Below are 27,610 nucleotides of genomic sequence, written 5' to 3' on the forward strand. Positions count from 1 at the left end.
CGTTTCTTGAGTGCAGCAGGCTGTGTGCACCAGTCCCCTCGTGGGCACAGTGGCTGCACTGGTCAATAAAACTAAATTTTAACTGTCAAAATTGCCCAGAGCTGTATAGATAAAATAATAAATGAGCAATTTTGATCCATAAATCAAAGCCATACATTTAAAACCCGCCAAAGTGAAAGTTAGATTTCCTTGTTACATGTGTCTTTTGAAGCAGTTATATATTTTAGCAGATTTTTTAAAAAGTCGTTTCCTCTCCTCTTACGGAAAGCCCTTTAAAACAACAGAAAGAGGACAACAGTTTGCCCACAAATGCAAGAGAGGAGTAGAGGCATATGAGGTGGTGCTTGGAATAATACATTTCGCAGCTGGCTTACTCCAGCAAACCTGCAGACCTGTAGTAGCATTGTCCAGAAACTGCAATGGGAAGGCTCCCTGGACACCTACACACTCTGGCTGTAGTAACGAAGTAGTGGAGGGTAGCTGCCAGATTAGGAAGGAAAAAACAAAAGTAAGTTAGAGATACCCTCAAATGATATTCATTCTCTTTTTGACAAAATACTGTTCACAGTAGTTGAAACATCTGAATGAGTGACCCTGATGCTGGGAAAGATTGAGGGCAGGAGGAGAAGGGGGTGACCAGGGATGGTTGAATGGCATTATCAACTCACTGGACATGAGTTTGAGCAGACTTGGGAGATAGTGAAGGACAGGGAAGCCTGGCGTGCTGCACTTCATGGGGTCGCAAAGAGTTGGACATGACCTGAACAACCAAAATGAGTGCCCAAGCTGTGTTTTTCAAGATGCATCAGAAACTCAAGCTAAAGTAAAACCAAAGAATCAATTTTCTGATACTTGATCAATAGAGAATGTCTACACAGAATGAGATGTGGATACCCAGAGGAGGTGAGAGGGAAGAGGAAGGACAAGAGATTCTTGATGAAAAAGGACAAAAACAGAGGCCAGGGGACAGGGAGATATTAGACCCAAACAATAAATGATATTCGTTCACAAGTACATCTCTTTTCCCAGGTACATCAGGCAGGGTCCAATTATCTAGTGGTTTGAAGGCCTTCATTAAAGGCAAAAAGATTAATTAAAACATTATGAACAACTCATGAAAAGTCTTATGTTCCTTTCAAGCCTTGTTCAGAAAGAGAGTGCTCATCTAATTTATTGTTCAACCTGGGAAGCTTAGAGTCTGAAATGGGGATCTGTTAATTCTTCTGGGACAACAGGTAGGACCAGAACATAGGGTCACCCTACTTCATTTCCTTATATTGCCTGATTAACTCTTTACTTAGTGAAGTGCAGTAAGAAAGCATGAACTTGAGTTGGTCAGACCTAGGTTTGAACCCATGTCTGTGACCTTGAGCAAGTCATGTAAATGTCTTGAATCATGGCTTATTCATTCTGTCAACATCCTTTCAGTATTTTTAAAATAAAATTGTGTTGGTAAACCATCAAGCACACAGCAGGAACTCAAAAAATTGCAAATGTTATTGCTATTGTTGTAACACTACCACCAATATTGGCACAAGGACTGTATGTACCTTTGTATTTTCGAGGTATCAGTCAACTCAAGCTCTCCAAGCAGAGGGGAGACAAATTACGCTGTAACAGATCCAGTACTAAATCCACCATTCTGGAGCACGGAGACCATTTTCTCTAGTTTTCATGCATTGAACGTAGACGTCTTCAGACTAAGAAGTAAAGACATATGGGTTCTGTTGACTTCATCAGATTTGAAATTGGAAGGAAATAAAGACATTAATGTATAGAAAAGCTCTAATAGAAACATGTTCAAAACTCTTGGATCTTTTTTCCTGTACTTAGGAAGGCTCATAACTCTAAAATAAATGTCTACTCTACTGATACTCTCCATTTCACTGGGCTTGCACTCTAAGAAATCAAGTTTATTACCTTCTGGGCTGTGACTACACGGTCCCATGTGAAAGCATATTTTTCAGGTTTATGGGAGAAATATAGACAGTCTATTTAGATGATTTCTGCTGCTGGTTTGTATTTTTTAATTAAGGCATCTCATTTGGCCAAATTGAATTAATATGTCAGTTAACTGATCAATTTCCACACTGTTGGGGCCATCTAACCCCATGGGACTGTAGCCCTCCAGGCTCTCATTTCATGGACTTCTCCAGGTAAGAATACTGGAATGGGTTGCCATTTCCTCCTCCAGGGGATCTTCCTGATCCAGGGATTGAACCTGCATTTCCTGCATTGCAGGCAGTTTCTTTACTGCTGAGCCACCAGGGAAGTCCCCAATAATAAGTGAAAAAGTGTTTCTTAGTGGATAAGAAGGTGTCCAAATTCTCCCCAAATCTAATGAAATATTAGGGATTGCAGAACTGCTCATGGTCATTTATTTTGACCCCAAAGAACTGCTAAGACAGTTGACAGGAAGTTGAAGATGCCAATTAATGCTTGTAGACAGTTCCTGGTGTGGAGTCTGTTTATGTATTGAATGACTCTCTTCATAAGAACTAACAAATAAGTTAACCAGCGGAAACCTAAAATCTGAGATTGCCTAGAGCCTGTGAATCGTAGAATCCTTTGCCCACTTGACTTGAGCATTTTTAGCCTGTCTCACAAGTGTGTTTTTTTTAGAAGGATGTCATCCCCAGGTGGGTGCACAGATGCCCACTTATGGGAGTCATACCCCTTGCACATGTATAATAAGAAGAAAAAGAAGAATTAAGAGGAAAGTCAGTCACAACTTTCTTTACCTCTTATTCTGTTGTTTTATTTATGTTTTAGAAACACTATCTGAAGGGGTCCACAAATAACAATAAATTGAATATGGTGGAGGTCAGTGGAAGTGAAAAGGTGGTTCTACCTAACATAAAGAAAACAAAATTCAACAGTCTAGCTAACCAGTGGCTTGGTCTAACCAAACAGCAAAGGGAACACTTACTCTCCCTGAAAAGATTGTTTTGGTAACATACTAACACAGCCTTCATTTTTATCTTTCTAAAAAAAAATTGTTTTGGTAACATGCTAACACAGCCTTCATTTTTATCTTTCTCTTTGGGAAAAAAAAATCACTTATATAACATTGTAAAATTAACATTATGAATTGTAACGGAGCTCCCCAGCCTCTATCAGCAACATTCTAAGAAATACCCTGTAAAAATGAAGGTTAAGTCCTTTTGTAAGTGTGAAATATTAAGTATTAACAAGAAAATTGGCATTGTTGTTTCTCTTGACTGTTAATAATGAAAGGGAAGTTGAAATGCACTTTTGTTCATTTTTATTTTACAGTACTGCTTTTCTTGCATTTCTCACTCCTGCACGCAGTCTCCCGTTTCATTCTTAACTTATTAGGAAGCGGTACAGGAGACATGAATACTAAAATGGCCAATGCGAAAAGCGTGCCTCTTGCACTTTGCAGGCCTTAAATCCTTCCTGTAAAGATCAAGGAAAATGGTCCCTGCGGCTGCTGTGAACTGCTGTAATGTATGACTGACATTTCAAAGTTTTCACAAAGTCCTCGTGTGGAAGCAGCTTGCCTTCCTTCTCACAAGATGGTACTGAGGGGCTGTCAATTCTTTGGGTTCCCCACTGACCATTGTCTTTACTGGTGGGTAAAGTGTTTCCCTGAAATTGACCTTGTTTTGCTGACATTCCAGATAAGAGATTCTACTTATTCGGGGCTTCTTATTGTTTTCCTTGAGCAATTTCAGGAAAAGGGATTTCAAAATATAGATTTCCCTCTCCACATGCCGATAATGATTTCCCTTCAGTAAGGTTAGAAGGAAAATTAGAAGAGCTGAGTTAGAAAGGTGTGTTCCTCCTTTTGGCCGCTTTCAGATGCCTCTGTTAGCAGGCGGAGAACCGCCTTTGTTCCTCTTCCTCTCAATTTACAACTCTGCCCTCTACTTGGAAGTGCAAGGATTTGGGAATTTGTATTTTTTCAGTCATAGAAAATAAAGGGAACCATTGTACAGAGGTTTCTTGGGCTTCCTATCTGGTTTGTGGAGGACCTTGAACTTGATCCTGTCCATGCAGGAATAGTTTGGGGGCTGGGTGTCATCAATTTCTTTTAGGAGAGTCACAGAGATGAGAGGCTGGTGGATGCTTGATTTAAAAAAAAAAAAAAAACATATCTTCCATAAACGTTGAAGAAAGAATACTGAGAAAACACATCTTGCGTCAGACATTGAACTTCAATTCCAAAAGATAAATGTAGATTTGATATTTAGCCAATATTTGAGCAGCGGAGAATGGTTTAATTGCTGGTTACTCAGGGAATAATAAACCTGCACATTGACAGTTTAATTGGACTCCTTTCTTGGGCTTCTGTTTCTTGATTTCAGTTCATTTCTGTTCTTTGAGGATATATTGGAGAGGTGGAGATGGCAAGTTAGTGGAAAACAATCACTTCTTATGATGATTTGCTTTGAAAGAAATAAAAAGCAAAATTAATTGAGGGTTCTATACCTTTATGTTCCCTTTATTCGGGTTATCTTTATTACCCATAACGAAAACCCACTTGTTTAGCTTAATTTCTAGACAGGTAGGTAGAGTCTGTGGATAGTGCGTTTTGCATTGCAAGAGAACCTCAGAAAAGAACTAGGTACTTCCAGAATGACTCTAAATGCCTGGGAAGCATTTAAACTTAACTGCAGACCTTATTCCTTTATGAAGCAAGCAATTATTGAATACCTACTCTGTGCTAGGTGGTAAGGTAGAAGGTGATCAAATCTCCTCTCAAGAACCCAAGGAGGCAATGAAAGCAAGATTGTGCTGAGAAATAAACAGGAGAAGCTGGGCTTACATGGGAGCCCAGAAAGTACCCTTCATCTATACATGGGAGGTTAGGAAGGCTTCCGTAAAAGTGACCTTCTGCAAAACTGAGAAAAATGCCTAGGAATTATTGATGCAAAGAGGTGGATGATCAGGACTTCCCTGGTGGTCCAGTGGCTAAGACTCAGAGCTCCTATTGCAGAGGGCTCGGGTTCAATCCCAGGTCAGGGAACTAGACCCCATATGTGGCAACTAAAAAGATCCTGCATGCTGTGACTAAAGACCCCCCAGTACTGCACTAAGACTGAATAAATAAATGAATAAACAAATATTTTTAACAAGAGATGAATGATAAAGTATTTTAATAAGAGGGCCCCATACTGGAAGTGCCAAACAGCAAGAGACAGTTGGTACCTTCTAGAAACTGAAATGAATTTGTGTATCTATAGGAGAGCCTGAGGTCGAGGAATTATGTGGTGGGACTGGAGAGTTAACCAAGAACCATATTATACAGAACCATTTCAAAGAATTGTTAAGATAGGCTCAAAAAAAAGAACCGAGAGGAGAGATACGCCTCTCATTTTTGTTTGTGTTAATGAAAACACAGTGATCGAAACGCAGTGATTTAAAATGCTACTTTAAAAAAAGTAGCATGGCAGTTGTTCTCTATTAGCTTGGAATTTTGAATTTCAGTTCATTGAATAATGGTTTCTAGGACTTTGGACAAAGAAAAAGGAGACAGAGTTCTGTTTGGACTTTTAAAATATGTTAGCATCTAATTTTATCTTCAATGAGCTCAATTCTAATTTGGGACCCATGGCTGCACATTGCTATATATCTTGAATTATTTGCTGCTGTGTATTCATGCACCAGTGCATTAGTGGATTTTTCATAGATTTTTTAAAAAAAATATGTGTCGTGGTCACTCCAAATATTGTATTTCAAGTAAGTTGGGTGCCTAGAAAAACCAGTTGGCTTTATTTCTGGTTTATATATACCTCCCTTGAATATAGCAATTGCTTTTTCTCCAGAGGACAGAATGGGTACCAATAATTCCGATGATGCCTTCTTTACACACCAGCTGTGGTATTTGCTACTGAATCTGGCGTGAAGGAGTTATGAGTGATACAGGCTGCTCAGATTTGCTCTGTGTCAATCCTAGGCAAATTGCAGACAAAGTCTAGCAAACCACTGAATGTGAGCCCTGAAAAATTAAATGATCTTCTCACTCAACCCTCTCATCTTGCACATTAATTTCATTCATTCAGCAAATATAGTTGATACCTTCTGTGTAGCAGGCATTGCTCTAGATGCAGAAAAAACAGTGCTGAGTCAAAGCAAATAGCATCATGTCTTCACCAAACCTCGAGTTTACTGGAGGAATCAGCATTAATAAATAATCCCATTAGGGTGCTGGAGATCGACAGGTACACACTGCTATATTTAAAATGGATAACCAACAAGGGCATACTGTATAGCATAGGGAACTCTGTTCAATGTTATGTGGCAGCCTGGATGGGAGGGGGGTTTGGAGGAGAATGGATACATGTATATGTATGGCTGAGTCATTTTGCTATTCACCTGAAACTGTCACAACATTGTCAGTCGGCTATACTCCAATATAAAACAAAAAGTAAACTAGATAAATAATCTCAGATAGCAGTATATAATAACAAAATGTGATGTGCTCCGAAGGAAGGGTATAAAATATATAAGATCATGGAATGAAGAGATCAGATCTAGTGTAGGAGTCATGAATGATATCACCAAAGAAGGTGACATGTGAGCTGAGAACAGAAGAAATTTCATGCTGAATCAAAAGTGTGTCTTCTTCAAATGGCCAATAGACATATGAAAAGATGTTCAAAAACCACTAATTATCAGAGAAATGCAAATCAAAACTACATCACACTGCTCTGAATGGCCATGATTAAAACGTCTACAAAGAATAAACGCTGGGGAGAACATGAAGAAAAGAGAAATTTCCTACACTGTTGGTGAGAATTTGGTAGCCAGCTACCCAAGTAAAGATGTGAGAGATGATTCCCCCAGGTTAGTTAAGAAAATCCCATAGACAGAGGAGCCTGGCAGGGTACAGTCCATGGAGTCACAGAAAGTCAGACACAAGTTAGCCACTGAAACACTTAAGACCTTGAAGAAAGAAGGTGCTTGGCTAAACTCAGAGTGAGGGAAAGAAACACATGTCATGGGGCTAAAGAGATTAGCAGAAACCAGATCCTGTAGGCACTTTCTACAGCATGTTCATGATGTTGGCTTTCACTTTAAATGACTGACGGAGCAGAGGTGTTGCACCCAGAGTCACATGACGATTTAGTGGTAGGATGAGGAACAGAATACTGGTCTCTGGGTTTTCATCAGACAGGGCTGCCTCTCTATCTCACCAACAGGTGCTATTAGTCAAGACTCCAGGCAGATGAATGGGACTTAATCTGTGTTGACCCATCGCACCCATGACAGTCTAAACGGATCCAAGGCACTGGGATTAGTTCCATGTTCAGAGAGTAGAACTGTTGCAGGTTAATTGAATGAATCCCCTACTCCTAGAGGTCAAGAATATAATCTTGGTTTGTGGACTAATCTGCAAATTAGGAGGTGCAAGTGATGAAATTTACATGTAAGGTTACTGACAAGCCATAATTCTATGAAGATTTCTTGACAGCTTAAATCTGTCTTGGTAGCAGTATCAAAAATGAAACCACACACTCACACACACACACACACACACACATGCGCACGCACGCACGCAGAGCCACATCTTTCAGGACAGACAGATCTAAATTGAAATAGACCCCGTGCTTCCTCTCTGATCCTTGTCACCCACAATGTAGATATAATTATACTCACTTCTTAGATTTATTGTGAGAGTTAAATAAAAATAATATAAGCTCTGGGCTCAGTATCTGGAATATAGTTGTTCCCTGATACATTTTTATTCCATTTGACTCGATTTTGTATTGTTTTACAACTAGACAGAAGTGAATCTTCTGCTCTTATGATCCAAGATTTGAGAAAGAAGACATGCTTTTTTTTCTTTCTGTAACAGGTATACATTTTCTTTTATTTTTTAATCTAATTACATATCTTTCTTAATTTTTTTGAAGTATAGTTGATTTACAATGTTAATTTCTGCTGTATAGCAAAGTAACTTTGTTATATTGTATATATAATATACATGTAGATCATTTTCCATTATGGTTTATTATGGGATATTGAATATAGTTCCCTGGGCTATACACTAGGACTTTGTTTTTCGGCCATCCTATTTATAATAGTTTGCATCTGCTAACTGCAAACTCACAATCCACCCCCACCAACCCTATCCCACCACTCTCCTCCTTAGCAACCACAGTCAGTTCTCCACTTTCTCTACTTTTGTTGAGTCTGATTTCTGTTTGGTAGATCTGTTAATTTGTGTCATATTTTCGATTCCACATATAAATGATATCATATGGTATTTGCTTTCTCTTTCTGACTTACTTCGCTTAGTATAATTTCTAGGTCCATCCATATTGCTACAAATGACATTATTTCATTCCTTTTCATGGCTAAGTAATATTCCCTGGTATATATACCACATCTTTATTCATTCATCTGTTGGACATTTAGGTTGATTCCATGTCTTGGGTATTGTAAATAGTACTGCTATGAACATAGAGGTGCACATGTCTTTTTTAATTATAGTTTTTCTAGGTATATGTTCAGAGTGGGATTGCTGAATCATATGGAAACTCTACTTTTAGTTTTTAGGAGCCTCCATGCTGTTTTCCAAAGTGGCTGCAGCTGCCAAATTCTCACCCACAGTGTAGGAAATTTCTCTTTTCTTCATGTTCTCCCCAGCATTTATTCTTTGTAGACGTTTTAATCATGGCCATTCTGACCAGTTTGATGTAGTTTTGATTTGCATTTCTCTGATAATTAGTGGTTTTTGAACATCTTTTCATATGTCTATTGGCCATTTGAAGAAGACACACTTTTGATTCACAATGAAATTTCTATTTCTAGCCTGAAGATCTGTGTGTCAATCAGGACAGGCTAGATTATGCTGTGGTAACAAACAACCCTAAAATCTTAAATCAGCAAAAAAGTTATTTCTCACTCATGCTACATGCCAGCACATGTTGGTAGAGGGCGTCATTCAGGGATCCAGGCTTACAGGGCTCCATCTTAACATGTAACAACCATCAGTGCAGCAGAGCCAAGAATGAGCCGCAAAGCATCTTGCACTGGCAATTAAAAATGACATTTGTCATTTCAGCTCCGTCACGGGGTTTATTTGAGACACCTCTTGATCTTCCCTGGTAGCTCAGATGGTAAAGAATCCGCCTGCAAAGCAGGAGACCCAGGCTCGATCCCTGGGTCAGAAAGATTCCCTGGAGAAGGGAATGGAAACCTATGCCAGTATTCTTGTCTGGAGAATCCCATGAACAGAGGAGCCTGGCGGCTTATAGTCCATGGAGTCACAAAGAGTCGGACCCGACTGAGCAACTAACACTTTCACACTTTCACTTGACCTGGAAACCAAATAAAGAGACAAATTTTCTGGCTCCCTCGCACATAATGCACAGTGATGGATTAGGCACAAGTTGAGCACAACAGACTCTTTAATTTAGAAAGAGCATAGCACTTTAGCAACCCCACCAAATAGGCATTTGGAAAGTTGACTATCCAAATGTATGTTCTTGATGAGAGTCCTCCCTAATTCTGTTCACCGTCCTTTGCTCTCCGTGGCCATGGCTCCACTGTATGGGAGGTTCTTCCTTATCTGAAGTCAACCTGAGGGTTCTGCACTTCCTAGGAGTGGAAGAGTTTTCTAAGTACATTTCATGTCTAAGATGTGTAGCAGATGATGATTATTTTAAGTCACTAATGGTCACAGCCTCTTGTAGTCCAAACTGGGGAGTCTTTGGGTAATTCATCCTCTAAATAAACTCAGCTGTCTTCTTATATTTCCATCTACTCCATGGCCAATGACCATATGCACTTTTCTGATATATTCTTATATTGCTTTTTCCTTTTTTTCTTATCCCCATTTCTCTCTCTCATCTCTCTCTTTCTTTTCTCTTCCTACTATTGTATATATTTGGATATCTACCTGGCTTTACTGAGGAAGTTCCTTTTTTACTCTTTTCCCTGAGTTAGAAGAGTTTACTGGATGTCTTACCCTTCATTGAAACTTTCTTCTAAGATACTCTAAAGTAGTAAAATTACAGTGAAAAGCCACACTTTTTTTTTTTTTAGTTTGGAGCAAAGGAAGGTTTATTGTAAGGCCAAGCAAAGAAAATGGGTGGCTTGGTCTCAGAAACCCTGAACTCTAAAGCCATACTTTTTAATTTTTTTTTGTCAGTAACTGAGGTTTTTAAAATCTTTATTGGAGTATAGTTGATCTACAATATTGTGTAATTTTCAGGGTACAGTAAAGCATATTAGTTATACATATACCTATATCCACTCTGTTTTAGATTCTTTTCCCATGGAGGCCGTCACAGAGTTCCCTGTGGTATACTGTAGGTTCTTTTTAGTTAGCTATTTTATCTATAGTACTCTGTATATGTCAATCTCTCAGTTTTTACCTCCTCCCCTTACCACAAATTTGTGTTCTATATCTGTAACTCTATTTATATTTTGTAGATAAGTTCATTTGTACCTTTTTTTTAGATTCCACATATAAATGATATCATATGATATTTGTTTTTCTCTGTCTGACTTACATGTCTCAGTATGGCAATCTCTAGATCCATCCAGTTGCTGCAAAGGGCATTATTTTGTTCTCTTTTTTTTCATGGCTGAGTGGTACTCTGTTGTATATACGTACCACATCTTCCTTATCCATTCCTCTACTGATAGACAGAAGCTGAGTTTGAATTTATGTCTTTTGCTCAAAATTCTTTCCAATGTCACCTTTTCCCAGATGGGTCTGAAAAGCATTGCTTCTTCTAACGTTGCACACTCCTGGTTTTCGAGACTATTTCTTTCAATCCTACTTATAAATATGCAGACTTTTTTTGTGTGAGATCATCTCTTCTTTGTAGATCTAGCCAAGTGCAGCCAACAGCAACCAATACACACTATCAACATTTTTGATATCTCTCTTATCTGTTTTTTAACCTCTTCTCTTGGAGGTGGATGTTTATTAAGTAACACATGAGCCACCCAAGTAAAAGCAAACAACAATTTTTTTGATATGTTATATTTTTATTAAAATTTTTAAAATTAATTAATTTATTTTAATCGGAGGATAATTGCTCTACAATATTGTGGTGGTTTTTGCCACACATTGACATGAATCAGCCACAGGTGCACTTGTACCCCTGCATCCTGAACCCCACCCACCTCTCTCCCCACCCACCTCTCTCCCCACCCCATCCCTCTGGGTTGTCCCAGAGCACTGGCTTTGAGTGCCCACAAAGTGGTTTTCCATATCATAACGTGCATTCCCATCTTTCCACCTTCCAGGGTCAGTTTCCTTGTCATCAGCTCCTGGGTCCTCTTAGTACCAATGCCTATATCTTTTAGAGGCTAGGCTAGGTTAGACAGTAACAACGATCCCTAAATCCTAGTGGCTTCTATAAGTAAAGATTTATTTCTTTCCATATCACATGTCTGTGATAAGTTACCTAGGGCTCTGTTCCGTTTCTTCTCATTCCGGTACTCATGTTGATGGAAATTCCACTACTATTTGGCTTATTATGGTTGCCAAGGCAAGGGAGAGAAAAACTTCATAATGACTCTTTGAGCTTTTTAAGTCACACTGACTCTTTAAGAGTTAACACATTTTATTGGCAAAAACAAATCACCTGGCCATGCCTAACTTCAAAGTAGGTAGAGAAATGAAATCCTCCCAAGCTCTCAAATAAAGAATAACCAAAAACTTGTTTAATAGCCTGAATGGTTACAACAGTGCATCCTTATGTTCAACAAGTATTTGGTTCCGTCTTCTTCAATCAAAGTATTCTCATTTCTCTTATGAACAGTTATCTGTCAGAAGTCACAGCTGCTCCATGCATCTTTCTATCTCTTCCTGCATCAGTGTGACTTTTATTGTTGGGACAGATCTTTATTCATAGAAGATTACAAACATGTATATTAAAGGAAAAAATTTAAAGTATACTCCAAATATTAGTATAAGGCATTTGAAAGGGAATTTTTCTAATTTTGACTTCCCACAAATAGTTTAAGTATGTCTGAGTTTATGTAATTTTACTATTCTGTTTATTATATGCCAACTAATATACATCTATATAGTTTATACAAAACAGATATAAATATAAATCATAGAGATACACATAATTCCCATAGGACAGAATGGTTTTTATCATCAATAGAGATGATAAAAGGGAATTGAAATGACTTTTAAACTTACAACAAAACAGTGAAAAGAAAGCTTATTATATGCAAGTAACTCTGTCAGAATAAACGAGTAACTAAGGAAAGGGCAAATAAACACACTTACAACATAACCCTGGTGGCATCAAGGAGCTAAATCTATATTTTGTGAATATCTGGTCAGGTAGAATTTTTGGCTTTGTGTGGCATACAGAAAATGACTCCATTATGGGGGAATGATCACTCTGTGACCATGCTTTAATACTTATTAGTGAGATTGCTTTTGATGAAGCAAACAGTTGTGCTTCACAGAAGATATCTTAAAGGCCTGACCATATTAGCTGGCATTAAAGATGGCTTTGTAAAAGAGGAATATTGAGCAGATACTTTCTGATCACTGTGTCTGGATGTCAAGGCAAACTACTACTCCTTTCAGTGTGTACTAACTATTAATCCTACTGACAGGCCATATTTTGGTCATGAAGTCTTAATTTCTTTAAAGAAAAGATTTTAAGATTGAATCCCAGTTATTTAGCTAGAACAATAATCATTGTGAGTTTCAAAGACAAAAGTCTTGCCACATTTTTATGTTGAGAACTGCAAAGCACTTTCAGAAAATCCTACTGCTAAGGCAATGATGTATCACTTTCACTTTCATTATATGTTTTTAATCAGAGCGTGACTTCACACTAGACAAAGCGATGCTTTATGCATGGTCTCACTTGTTTTTGCTAAAATCTTTTGACATGATTAATTTTACTTTAATGCTTTTGTCTTGTTGTAATGGTAAGGATGATGGGTATAAACCAGGCAAAAATACATGCTTTTCTATTATAATGCCTCTGAGCATTAAAAATATCTTAGATGAAAGGGAAAAAAAAATCACAGGAGACTGGTTGGACTGGAATTAAATTTCTTGCTACCTGAACACGGAGTACATGAGATTTAAAAAAAATGATTCAGTCATTGTTTTTAGTTTTATTTTTGGTATTTTATAGCAATTTATTCAACTGTATGATTAGATCAGAAGAGGAGGAGAGAGATTGTGTAGCTCACGTATTTCTTGATCTTATTTGTCGCTTTGTAGCATTTACCTCCTTCACAGTGTCGAGGGACCAAAAAATTAACCAATTCCGTGTGAGGTGTATCTCAACCAGATGCAGGTAAGGTAAGCCATACTCTACTATAGTGATGTTTGGCATTGGATATAGGCTAGTTTTGTATGGTACTAATTTTCAGTCTACAAAAATTGAATAAAATATTCTTTGTCCACATTACAGAAAAGCAGGGATGTAGGTGACTTTAAGAAGAAAACAATAGACCATTCAACAAGAGAGATATCCTGTGAGCAGTTGTCCGGGTATCAGTTCTACAATCTTCACTTCTCCTTTTGTCCTTCATAAATGATGGGGTTGCCTACCTCTATTACAAGAGTATGACACTTTCCTTTTTCTACACAACCTGTCTGCTTGTTGTATTTGCCTCCTAAATAAATCCTATTATAGTGCCAATGTCATCCAGTGCTGTGTAATGCAAGTTTATGCAGTGATGGAAATGTTCAGTAACTGCACAATCCAATATGGCAGCCAGGAGCCCTGTGTGGCTATGGAGCATGTTAACCGTGGCTGATACAACTGAGAAACTGAATTTCTCATTTTATTTCATTTTGATGAATTTAAATTTAGATAGCCCTTTGTGACGAATGGCTTCTGTATCAACAGCACAGCTCTAGATAAAGTTGTATGATGTGGTCACTGTCACTTAGGAGAGCTGTCTGCCACCCCAGCTCTACCGGCCCAAAGCTGTTCCCCTCTAAGCAAGGTTAAAAAGAGGTGACTCCATGAAATAACTCAATTCAAAGGACACCCAGTGAGCCACCTGTGGGTTCTCTTCTAGGTGCCGTGACTTCACCTCATTCTCTCCTACGAGTCCCTACTTTTTCATAGAGGTTACCTGCTGCATTCATTTCCTGGGGCTGCCATAAAAAGTACCCAAAACTGGATGGCTTAAAATAATAAACACTTATTCTCTCACAGGTCTGGAGACGAGAAGTCCAAAATCTAAGTGTCCAGACATGCTAGGGGGAAATGCTTCCTTGCGTTTTCTCAGTTTCTGGCGGCTCCTGGCAGTCCTTGGTATTCTTCGGTTCGCAGCTTCATCACTTCTGTCTGTGCTCGGTCTTTCCCTGGACATCTCCCCCATGCCACTCCTCCGCATCTGTGTCTAAATCTTCCTCTCCTTTCTCTTATAAAGACATTTGTCACTGGCTTTAGGGTTCACCCTAATCTGCTATGACCTCACCTTAACTTGATTACATCTGCCAAAACTGTATTTCCAAATAAGGTTAGAATTTAAGCATATCTTTTGGGGAGACACAGTTCAGCTCACTGTGGTTGACAAGTGATACATATCAGAACACATACGAAAACAAAGAATTGTTAAACACTTGCTGTGTGCAAGGCACACATTCTAGGCACTTCACTTGCATTATTTGTTTGAGTCTCACAACAGCACTTTATGGTTTTAGGCACTGTGATTATTTCTACTTCAGAAGAAGAAATGGAGGTACAGAGACATTAAGCCATTTGCTCAAGGTCACGCAGATGGTAAATGGCAGAGCCAAAATGTGTACCCAAATAAAGCTCCAGAGCCTGTACCCTTTTCTCTTCCTCATTACAGTAGTAATGACCGAGTGCAAACTGGAAAAAGTGTTAAAGGTGAAGCAAGACTAGACTTCTGCATTTTATACAGAATAAAATGGGATATTCTCTGCCCAAGCAGAATATATTAATATCCTAAATACGTATGTTTGTTTCTTGAGATTTCCACTGCCCCCTTTGTTGTTAATGGAAGATTGAAGAAAGAATATGATACATACTGGGTTATTTTTAGGTGAAAATTACTTTAGAAAGAGGTGATTTATACTTCCTGGGGTCTTGCAATTCCTTCACTTGCAAAAATTATAATTATAAGGCCTGTGTGTCAAAACACAGTGTCCTAAAGAGGGGAAGGCTGTGCATTTTGCTCTCTCAGCGTGGTCGTCTGATTTATCTTGTACTAATGACGCTAAGGTATTCCTCAGCCTGGCTGCATTGGTAAATCTCAGATCTTTGTTTCCTGTTCATTCATAAATTTGCTTGAAGTTTTTCATTACCGAAATCATTAACTTTACCAAATATCAGTAGCTGTTCTTGTCTGTGCATAAAATTTCCTAGGATTAAATTACTTCTTCCATGTTACAGCTTGCATTTAAAAAACAAAATGATAAGGCATCATTTTTTGTCTTTATTATTGTCAAAAACCCAAATCATTTTCCCCACCTGCATGATAACCAAAAGATACATGTGCAGATGAATTAAGGAGACGTGTAATGGTTATTTGCTTTCAATCTTATTAGTCAACTTGTAAGGTTTGATATCCTATATTGTGTTTGTTACAAATACATGTAAATAGACTTCTTGATCTAATTCAGAAAGTAATCAACAATAGTTCTCATAATTTATATGTATCTTTAACATCCAGTTCACTTGCTAATCTCAGCATTGGGCATTCATCTTCCATGCCTTGTTCCAGCTGGTTTCAGCTCTGAACTGAAAAGCTTGAGTGGATGTGGGTACAAGATGAAGCCAGAAAAAAAAAAAAGATGAAGCCAGAAGTGTGGCAGTATCCAGCACTTTCACTGGCGGGAATAACCTTTCTTAACCTCTGGAAAATTTTTTAATTTTCCACATTCTGTTTTATTATTTTGTCTTTTAACTGAAACTTTTTATTTTGCCTTTTTTTCCATGGAGTTAACCATATCACCTTTTCTGAGATCGACATCCTTTTGAACATGAAACATTTGTTAATGATTTCTGTTCCCTAGGAGAAATGTTTTCGTCTGTTTTTTAAATTTTTATTAAAATATGTGAGGAACTGACTTATTGGAAAAGACCCTGATGTTGGGAAAGATTGAGGGCAGGAGGAGAAGGTGTCTATAGAGGATGAGATGGTTGGATAGCATCACCAACTCAATGGACGTGAGTTTGAGCAAACTCCAGGAGATGGTGAAGGACAGGGAAGCCTGACGTGCTACAGTCCATGGGGTCTCTGAGTCAGACACGACTTAGTGACTGACATAGTTGATTTATAATGCTGTGTTAGTTTCAAGAGCACAGCAAAGTGATTCAGATATAGATATAGATATAGATATATAGATATATAGATATATTCTTTTTTAGATTATTTTCCATTATAGGTTATTATAAGATATTGAGTATAGTATCCTGTGCTATACAGTATTTCCTTGTTAGTAGTCTATTTTATATATAGTAGTCTGTATATTCTAATCTGAAACTCCTAATTTATCCCTTCCCCTTGCCCTCTTTGGTAGTCATAAGTTTGTTTGCTGTGTCTGTGAGTCTATTTCTGGGTTGTAAATGAGTGCATGTGGATCATTTGTTTAGATTCCACATATAGGCAACATCAGATGATATTTGTCTTCGACTGGCTTACTTCATTTAGAATGATACTCTCCAGGTCCATCCATATTGCTGCAAATGAAATTATTTCCTTCTTTTTTATGGCTAAGCACTATTCCATTGTGTATATATACCACCTCCTCTTTATCCATTCATCTCAGTGAACTTTTGGGGTTCTTCCATGTCTTGGCTACTGTAAATAGTGCTGCCATGAACACTGGGGGTACATGTATCTTTTTGAATTAGAGTTTTCTCTGGATATATGCCCAGGAGTGGGATTGCTGGATTATAGAGTAACTATACTTTCAGTTTTTTAAAGAACCTCCATAGTGGCTGCACCAATTTATATTCCCACCAACAGTGGAGAGGGGTCCTTTTTCTCCACATCCTCTCCAGCGTTTATTATATGTTGATGTATTCTTTTTTGTTTTTTTTTTTTTTAAGAAAGGAACAGAAACATGAAATACATATCTCTTTTTTTAAGAACAACTTTGTTCCTTTTACCAAATAAAGTTCAGTTATTTACAGAAATGATAGCCAATGCCTGATTCTATCATGGTCTGAGAAAAGTCAAGGATGAGAGAGAGTTCAATTCCCTAATTGCGGCTGGAAGCGTGAACACTCATTAACATTACTGGAAAATAACAGGATATTTATTCTGCTCAAAGTAGGTTAGTAGCATCACCTCATGCATGTTGCTTCCTTAAGCAGAACTGGTGGGGGCAGGGAGAGCACAAAGCGGACCTTCCAAGGTCTTCCGAGCTGCTTGTTTGCAGTGCATAATATGTCACTTGACAGAGTGCAAATGTGTGAATATAAACATATTTCCACAGAATAAATAATTTCTATGCCAAATTTTCCCTTTGAGAAGAATATGTTAGTAGTAGCTGTCTGTCCAGGAGTCAGCAAAATTTTTCCATCAAGAGCCAGATAGTAAATATTCAAGGCCTGTAGCCATAAGATCTCCATCACAGGTATATTCAGCTACCAACGTAGCATGAATGCAGCCATAGACAGTAAGTAAATGAATAACTGCAACTGTGTTCCAATAAAATTTTATTTATAAAAATAAGTGGAGAGGGACTTCCTGGTCATCCAGTGGTTAAGCCTCCCACGCTCTCAATGCAGGGGTCCTGGGTTCAATCCCTGGTCAGGAAACTAGGTACCACATGCTACATCAAAGACCCAAGATCCTGCATGCCGCACTAAGACCAGCAGAGCCAAACAAATAATTTTTTCACTTGGTTTCCAATGAGGTTAGGTTTACAGGAAAAAAAATTAAAAGGTGGAGGGGTGGATATGACCTGCAAATCATAATTTTCTAGCTCTTGCACTCTGATCTAAGGACATTTCTATTTTATTCACAAACCACACCACTTTGTAATAAAGCAATACTTATCTTGGTAAGCATAACTAACATTTATTGTCCTAAGACATTTATACATGTATTAGCTCATTTAGTCCTCTCAACAATCAATCCAATGATGCAAGTTCTACTCTGAACTCCTGTTTTATAGAGGAGGAACCATGGAATAAACAGGTAAAATAACTTGTCCAAAAGCATGAATAAAAAACAAAGCCAAAGTTCGAACTCCAGAGATCACACTCTTAAGTCGCAAGCCATACACTCCCAAAGGGAATATTTTGTGACCTTCATTTTTAACTTCAAGATAGACTGTGTTCTGAAAATAAATGAAACACTTTCTCAGGCAGCAACATGGAGGCAGATATTATATTTGCCTTCTTAATTACCTCCACTTCCCCGCCTGGTTCACAGGTACACCCCACAGACACTGGGCAAATCCTGAATCAGGGGATTAACTCTCATTTTCCAGGGCCGCAGACAAGTACCAAAAGCAGCTAAACATTGGCTCATTACTGGAGTGGGTAACCATTCCCTTCTCCACGAGGTCATATACTGCTTGTGCCAAGACATCAGCCTTTCAAAGACATGTCCAGCCCTTAAATATGTGTAGTTAGGTTTCTCTGCTTATCTCAATTCTATCTTTGAACTTGCAAATACCTATTATGTAAACCAGCCTCTTTGCAGACTATTCATCCAAAAGAAGTAAGAGCTAAAAAGACAAGGAGGGGTTTTGAGTTTAGCAACACCAAAATGGTAATGACAGTTTTAATTGAGCATTGTATTATGTATCCAGCACTGTGTTAAGCACATGGTGTGTGTAAGTCACTCAGTCATGTCCAACTCTTTGCAGTCCCATGAACTGTGGCCCGACAGGCTACTCTAGCCATGGAACTCTCCAGGCAAGAATACTGGAGTGGTAGCCATTCCCTTCTCCAGCGGTATCTTCCCGACCCAGGGATTGAACCCGAGTCTCCTTTTTGTGGGCAGATTCTTTACTGTCTGAGCCACCAGTTAAGCACATTACATATCTATTATTTGGTGTTCACAAGGTTCCATTTTAAGGCAGATAGAATTAGCCTATTGAATATGTGTGTGTGTGTGTGTGTGTGTGTGTGTATAAACCTAGAGCTTAGAAAGACTAAATAACTTGTTCAAAGTTACAGTTAATAAATATATGAGATAATATTCCAAGACATGAAATTTTGACTTCAGAAGCTGGATACTGCACCTTGTCTCATCCTGTCTCTACTGAGGGACTCTTTCTCCATCTCGTGGCTGAAGCTAACATAGATGAAGGAATTCTCTGTGGGAGACACTGTGCTCCATGCTCTCACGATGATCTCATTCAATACTTGCAGTAGTAATGTGAGGCTGAGATCCTTATCATCCAATTTTATTGATGATACAACCAAGTTGAGGAGCATTCAGTTTAGCTCAGTTCAGTCGCTCAGTTGTGTCCGACTCTTTGTGACCCCATAAACCACAGCATGCCAGGCCTCCCTGTCTATCACCAACTCCCAAGAGTCCACCCAAACTCATGTCCATTGAGTCGGTGATACCATCCAACCATCTCATCCTCTCGTCCCCTTCTCCTCCTGCCCTCAATCTTTCCCAGCATCCGGATCTTTTCAAATGAGCCAGCCCTTCACATCAGGTGGCCAGAGTACTGGAGTTTCAGCTTCAACATCAGTCCTTCCAATCAACACCCAGGACTGATCTCCCTTAGGATGAACTGGTTGGATCTCCTTACAGTCCAAGGGACTCTCAAGAGTCTTCTCCAACACCACAGTTCAAAACATCAATTCTTCTGTGCTCAGCTTTCTTTATAGTCCAACTGTCACATCCGTACATGATCACTGGAAAAACCATAGCCTTGACTAGATGGACCTTTGTTGACAAAGTAATGTCTCTGCTTTTGAATATGCTATCTAGGTTGGTCATAACTTTCCTTCCAAGGAGTAAGCGTCTTCTAATTTCATGGCTGCAATCACCATCTGCTGTGATTTTGGAGCCCAAAAGAATAAAGTCAGCCACTGTTTCCACTGTTTCCCCATTTATTTGTCATGAAGTGATGGGACTGGATGCCATGATCTTAGTTTTCTGAATGTTGAGCTTTAAGCCAACCTTTTCACTGTCCTCTTTCACTTTAATCAAGAGGCTCCTTAGTGCTTCTTCACTCTCTGCCATAAGGGTGATATCATCTGCATATCTGAGGTTATTGATATTTCTCCCGGCAATCTTGATTCCAGCTTATCTCATGATGTGCACTCATCTCACACGCTAGTAAAGTAATGCTCAAAATTCTCTAAGACAGGCTTCAGCAATACGTGAACTGTGAACGTTCAAATGTTCAAGCTGGTTTTAGAAAAGGCAGAGGAACCAGAGATCAAATTGCCAACATCTGCTGTATCATTGAAAAAGCAAGAGAGTTCCAAAAAAACATCTACTTCTGCTTTATTGACTATGCCAAAGCCTTTGACTGTGTGGATCACAATAAACTGTGGAAAATTCTGAAAGAGATGGGAATACCAGACCACCTGACCTGCCTCTTGAGAAATCTGTATGCAGGTCAGGAAGCAACAGTTAGAACTGGACATGGAACAACAGACTGGTTCCCAACAGGAAAAGGAGTACGTCAAGGCTATATATTGTCACCCTGCTTATTTAACTTATATGCGAGGAGTATGTCCAAGGTTATTCATGATGGGGTCAAATTAGGGACCAGTTAGCTTCAGAACCTGCCTCTTAAACTGGACAGTGCTTTTATCTTGTCACTGTGATTTTAAGGATAAAAATGGACAGGTATTATGGACTTTCTAGTGTAATGGAACTTTATGTGTTTCTTTATTGAATAAATTTTTTTATTGGATAAATTTTATCCTCAGAAACATTCTGGGTTATATCCCTATCTAGTCCTCACAATTGGAAAGCATTTTCACATCGGTCAGTCATGGGATTCCCCACAATAACCCTGTATGATAAACAGGACAGACATTATTATCACTGGTTGATATATGAGAAAACTAAAGTTCAGAGTGGTTAAGTTACTTGTCAAGGTCATGCAATAATTGATGAATCTGTGACTCAGACCCGTGGCTTCTGACCTAATTTAGTTTAGTGCTCTTTCTATTAAGCCATGTTCCATGAAACCTTATTAGGAGTTCTCTGACCTGTAACTGACATTATTCGAACTCTTTTTAACATGGTATTTTTTTTTCAGCTGGATTATTTAGAAAAGTATATGTCAGAAGCTTTTCATTCACTCAAGCCATTTTGAATGGAAAATAATGAATTCCTTGTTTGCAAACAATGCAGAGGTGAGAACTCACAGGTGCCATATTAAAGCTAAGGCATATTTGGTGAGTACCAGGAAACAGAAGATGTTTAATTACGAGAGCTACTTAGAGACATGTAGGCAAGGGCTAAGAGCATCCCAAGGAGTAGTGTACCCCCTTTCCTTGTTTGCCAGTGCTAAGACAGTGGGACACTGACACCAGCCTTAGGGCTGAAAGGCAAAGGGAGGGAGAACTTTCCAGAACCAGAGACAGAGGGCGATGTTGAAACGACCTCAGTAGAAGCTTCGTTCCAACAAGGAAGGTAGCCCACACTGACCCAGAAGAAGGAAGCTAGGGGTAGAAATACCCTGACCTTTCTCTTCGTCCTCCCTCAGTCTTCTGAAACCAAATCCAGTCAGAAGCCAGAGGAAAGGGAGCCCTGAGATGTGGTCAGGGGTATCAGCACTCAAAAGAACCAAGAGGGTCCCCAGACATGGAGAGTGGATCTGCAGGGCAGTCAGGAGATGCTCAGCATTCATGAAGCCCCCTTTAAGTAGACACCAAGCTCTTCAACTGACAGTGTAAAAATACAGATACATTTTTTCAGTTCTTTGTAACTGTAATACCTAGTTTGGCTTACCAGAGTTCCTTAAAACCTGAGCTATATTATATTTTCTTCTGAGACAAACTGGACCACTATCAAGTAAAGAAACTGAAATGGAGGCTGGTAACAAGGAGACAGTGACGAGATGCCCCCCAAACCTACCCACCAGGTACAGGCCAAGCCTGAAGCCAGTGTTATCCTAAGTCCATCCCCCACAGTAAGAATGACCGTGAGGATTTGTTTACCTTTTTGAAGATGGATGTCTTGTCTTCCCTGTGATTCTCTTTGCCACGTTGAAGACAATCTCCATGGTACAGTCTTGTGCTTTGCACACATTATGTGACAAAGTGAAAATTCATGGTTTGGTTCACCATTGGCAGAAAGCACAAGTGTGTTTGAGATGAGAATGAGACCACTGTCTTCAATGGTGTAAATCCCTGTCGGGCTCTGTGCGCATCCGCCCATGTACTGTACTGCTCCTCTCCCTTTTCCCAAGTTCCTTTTAGTTACATTTCTCTCCCTTTTTCGTCTTTGTGGTCCATGTTGCATTAGACTTGAGGCTCGTTGCTGATAAAGAAAAGGTGCTACATGTCTGCGGGATGACATTGGTTTGAGCTGGGGCCTCTGATGGGCACTAAATGATAAAAGAAAATGCCTTCCCAGGAGGGCCCTGTGTGAGTCACACTATCTGTTTTTCAAGGTCAGATGGGTATTTGCAGATTCAAAATGGGTGAATCAGGCGAGTGGGTTCACTGTTTTTGAGATCTGAAGGCAGAAAGGGACTTCTGGAGAAGGTGTCCCCAAACTTGTCTCCACTGGGGCATTAGGTGTTTTAACATTTTCGTCACACAGAGATGTTCAGGTTGGCAACTGAGGAAGACCAGTCATGCGAAAAAGCGGAGTTTGATTAATAATTCATTTAAAACAAATGTCCCAGGGTAGGAGAAGAGGAGCCCTTATTGAAGTGAATTATTGTTCAGTTGCTAAGGCATGTCTGACTCTTTGTGACCCCATGGACTGCAGCATGCCAGGCTTCCTTGTCCTTCACCATCTCCCAGAATTTGCTCTAACTCATATCCACTAAGTCAGTGATGCCATCCAACCATCTCATCCTCTGTCATTTCCTTCTCCTCCTGTCGTCAATCTTTCCCAGCATCAGGGTCTTTTCCAATGAGTTTGCTCTTCACATCAGGTGGGCAAGAGCTGACTCATTGAAAAACAGGTAAAACTGTAAATTTCGTGGACATCAAACCCTAACCAATGCTCAGGGAATGTGGATGTCAGAAACGCATCACTTATAATGAGTATTATTAACCCCAATATAAATCTAGTTTGAAAGCCATTTCCCCCTCTCTTTTACCCCTTAAATGCATGGCTTGCTTCTGATCTCTTACCTGTGCAGGTTCATATGATCTGTGGTAACAGGGCATCAGGGTTGGCAGACACCTGGGGCATCCCTTTGCCTCTTGAAAACTTCCCAAGGGGTGTGTTACTCTGCACACTTACAGTTGATCTTTGAACAATGTGGGTTCAAACTGCATGGAAACGCTTACACTCAGATATTTTTCAGGAGTAAATACTAATATCACAGTACTGCGCCTTGGTGTTTGGGTGAACTCATGGATGTGGAGTGATCTTGGCACAAAGGGCCAGCTGTAAATTACTCTTGGATTAACACTCCACGTTGCTCAGGGGCCAGCTGTACTAAGAAATGCCCAGGTTTCCTGCTGGCAGGATTTTTTTTTTTAATTAAATTTAAAAATTAATTTCATTTTGATATACTTTTAATCCAATTAAAAATTGCTTTACAGTGGTATGTTTGTTTCTGCTGTGCGACAAAGTGAATCAGCTTTGTGTGTACATGTATCCCTCTTCGACCTCCCTGCCATTCCCCCATCCCACCCCTGAGGTCATCACAGAGCCGCAAGCTGAGCACTCTGTGCTGTACAGCAGCTTCCCCCCAGCTATCTAGTTAACGCATCGTAGTGTATACGTGCTGATGCAACCTCCCAATTCAGCCCCCTGTCCCCGTTCCCCTCCGTGTCCACATGTCTGTTTATGTCTGCGTCCCTCTCCCTGCTCTGCAAATAGGTTCATCGGTACCACTTTCCTAGTGCCTCTAATATGTCCTTCATCTCAAATGAAAACTGTATCCATCTGGTTAAGTCATCTTCTGACTTCAAAAATGTAACTTTGCAAAAAAAATGTGCCTTCTCAGGTAATCCTGGATGCCACTTTTTCTAGTTACTCTGTAAGCACTCATGTTTGCCAGACTATCATCCTGAGCCCTCTTCTCATCCTGAACACCTTTCCTGCAGCATGGCATCCATAACAGCTCATGATAGACCATTAACCCTGACCTTGACCCTACCCCTAACCCTAATCTGCATTTCCTTCCCAGACTTCTCTATTGCAACCAATAACTGTATTTCCAAGTGCTTCCTGAACATCTCCACTTAGCCTTAAAATTGTTATCTTGCCTTCACACCCATTGCCTTCGCTGTTCTCCATCGCAGTGAATGACATCTGCATCTCCCCAACCTGGGAACCTAAGAGACATCCCTAGGTGTCCCTCTCCTCCAATCCCTTTTTCATCTTACCAGCGTGTTGTCACTTTTATCTTCTGTATCCACTTTAATCCATTTCTTAATCTCCATTCACATTGTGGATCCCTAGCACAAAACCTTCAGCAAATTCCCAAAACAAGATTCCCCGAAGGTGAGCTTCAACCCAGCACAGCTTCTAAAGCCTGCCTCCTTGGATTCACTGTATGTTCGTTCTCCCATCCCTCTCCTTTCCTCCAGCTTCTCCAAACTACACTCAGATCCCTGAGATGCAGCCCTTCTGACACTAGGCCATTGCTTGTACAGAATGCTCTTGGTTCTAATTCCATGTAAGTTATGCAACACTTGGGCTTCCCTTGTGGCTCAGCTGGTAAAGAATCTGCCTGCAATGCAGGAGACCTGGGTTCGATCCCTGGGTTGGGAAGATCCCCTGGAGAAGGGAAAAGCTACCCACTCCAGTATTCAGGCCTGGAGAATTTCATGGACTATATAGCCCATGGAGTCACAAAGAGTTGGACACGACTGAGCAACTTTCACTTTATGCAACACTTGCTCTGTTTCGAGCTTTGTGCTTGGAGTTTAGGATACAAATAGGACATCGCCCTTATTAAGGTTGCCACAGTTTTCCCAGGAAACATACAGGAATTAGTTCTATATAATGTGCTAGGTCAAGATAAAATTAGGTAATACTTTGGTCACCTGATGTGAAGAGCCAACTCATTGGAAAAGACCCTGAGGGCAAGAGGAGAAGGCACCAACAGAGGATGAGATGGTTGGATGGCACCATCGTCTCAATGGACGTGAGTTTGAGTAAGCTCGAGGAGACGGTGCAGGACAGGGAATCCTGGCGTGCTGCAGTCCATGGAGTCACAAAGAGTCGGACACGACTGAGCGACTGATTACTACAAGAGCATATAGTGTTACACCCACATGGCCATAAATGTCCTTCTGACCAAGTGCCAAGGTACTTCCTGACCCCCCTCTAACAAATAATTGGTTTCTCCTCTGTGTTGTCACAGTTCCCTGCCCAGACCTACCTTCCGAAAGCTTTTTGTTTGTTTGTGTTATAATTGCTTAAATGTCTGCCTTCTGGAGTGGGGGGGTTAAATTAGGAGTTTAGGATGACATATACACACTACTACATGTAAATAAAACAGATGATCAGCAAAGACCTACTGTATAATACAGGAAACCCTCCTCAATATTCTGTAATAACCTAAATGGGAAATGAATTTTAAAAAGAATAGATATATGTACATGTATAAATGAATCACTTTGCTGTATATCTGAAACTAATACAACATTGTAAATCAACTATACTCCAATATAAAGTAAAATAAACTTTGAAAAAAAGAAGAGAAAACCCAGTCATGCGACTAAGCTATAGGGTGTGTGTGTGTGTGTGTGTGTGTGTGTGTGTATTTCATGTTTTCTAACATTTCCCAAATATACTTATTTTAATATGAAGTTTCTTCTAAAAGCAACAAAGTCAATAATATCTATAAAAGTAAAATATACTGCACTTTTTAAAGAATTATTTGTATTAACATATTTTATACAAAATTAAAAGGTACAAATATGAAACAAAAATAAATAAATACCTAGTCTAGTCTATCTTCCTAGACTGAAAGCATCTGTCCCTCATGTATCTTTATAGCCACTATGTCAAGTACATGTAATAATTATTGAAGAAATGACTGAGTGGTACCTAAACTACAATAGCAGCTTAAGGAGCCCTGGAAATCAATAAACAGACAGTCAACAAAGCCAGTTTACCTTTACATCTTATTCCTACAGTGATCAATTTGAATAAAAGTCACTTCAAGCTGTTTGAGATATACATAAAATGTTATATGGTGAGGCTTCAAGGTACTTATCGTTGTTAATGATGAGAGAAATTCCAATTCATTCAGGTCTTTGAATAGTGGACTTCTGGGTTAGACTCATATTTTATAGTTCACATTCAAATACTGTGGCACGCTTTTAAAATGTATTCTTTTGTATGGACTGTTTATCAAGGGACTACCATAGTGGCATGAAACAGGTACTTTCTCAGTCATGTCTGACTCTTTGCAACCCCATCAAATTGTAGCACAGTGTGTTATACATTTTGATGAAACTAGCAGGTGCTATTTTTACAAAATGTTCATGAAAGCTGCTGCTGCTACTGCTAAGTTGCTTCAGTCGTGTCTGACTCTATGCGACCCCATAGACGGCAGCCCACCAGGCTCCCCCATCCCTGGGATTCTCCAGGCAAGAACACTGGAGTGGGTTGCCATTTCCTTCTCCAGTGCATGAAAGTGAAAAGTGAAAGTGAAGTCACTCAGTTGTGTCTGACTCTTAGTGACCCCATGGACTGCAGCCCACCAGACTCCTCCATCCATGGGATTTTCCAGGCAAGAGTACTGGGGTGGGGTGCCATTGCCTTTTTACAAAATGTTCATGAAAGCTAGGCAGTACCAATCTTGTGAGTTCATTTATATCACTATAAAGATACACAGAGATTGAAAATAGGATAGAGTTTTACCATAGTGACTATAAAATTAAAGTTAAAATTGTTTTTAAACTCTGTTAGAGTATAATAAATCCAAAGATGTATGGCAATTAAGAATTGGCTTTCTGGGACTTCCTTGGTGGTCCAGTGGATAAGAATCTACCTGCTATTGCAGGCGACACGGGTTCAATCCCTGGTCCAAGAAGATTTTACATGCCCTGGAGCAGCTAAGCCTGAACACGACTGTTGAGCCCCTGTACTACCACTAAGACCCAAAGCAGCCAGAGAAAGAAAGGACGGAAGAGAGAAAGGAAGAAAGGAAGAATTGGCTTTCTGTATAAATGAAGCTCTTAGATAAAATATATGCACCAAATACCAAGGGCAATCTAGGTCTCAAATTCATTTTATTCAGTAAAAATGCTGCACCTCAATCTAGTTTGCTTTATGGTGCTGGGTCCCCTTGACGTTTAGTATCTGGGCTCTCTTACTAATCATGAGGCCCTCATCAAATTATTTACATCTTCAGAGCCCGGGCTGTTTCAGTTTTAAATTCTGGGATATGATCCCACCTAATGGAAGGTGCTTGGGAAAAAGTCCCTTGTAAACTGGAAAATGACACACAAATATGATGAGTTATTACTCCAGGCAGAGACAGGACAGCAAAACAAAAGCAGAACATAATGAAACATTTTAAACTTAGGAAATTGCAAAGAGTAGGGAACTGCTGAAAAGTGGGTTGAGA

At 39.5% G+C, this 27,610-nt stretch overlaps 1 protein-coding gene across 1 annotated transcript in view; it reads left to right on the forward strand.

Annotated features, from left to right (window-relative positions):
* The window catches only part of KLHL14 (kelch like family member 14), a 113,804-nt gene that overhangs the window by 35,655 nt on the left and 50,539 nt on the right, over positions 1–27,610 (forward strand). The window lies entirely within an intron of this gene.

The sequence above is a fragment of the Bos indicus genome, chromosome 24 (assembly GCF_029378745.1).
Source record: "Bos indicus isolate NIAB-ARS_2022 breed Sahiwal x Tharparkar chromosome 24, NIAB-ARS_B.indTharparkar_mat_pri_1.0, whole genome shotgun sequence".
In the NCBI taxonomy this organism is placed as follows: Eukaryota; Metazoa; Chordata; class Mammalia; order Artiodactyla; family Bovidae; genus Bos; species Bos indicus.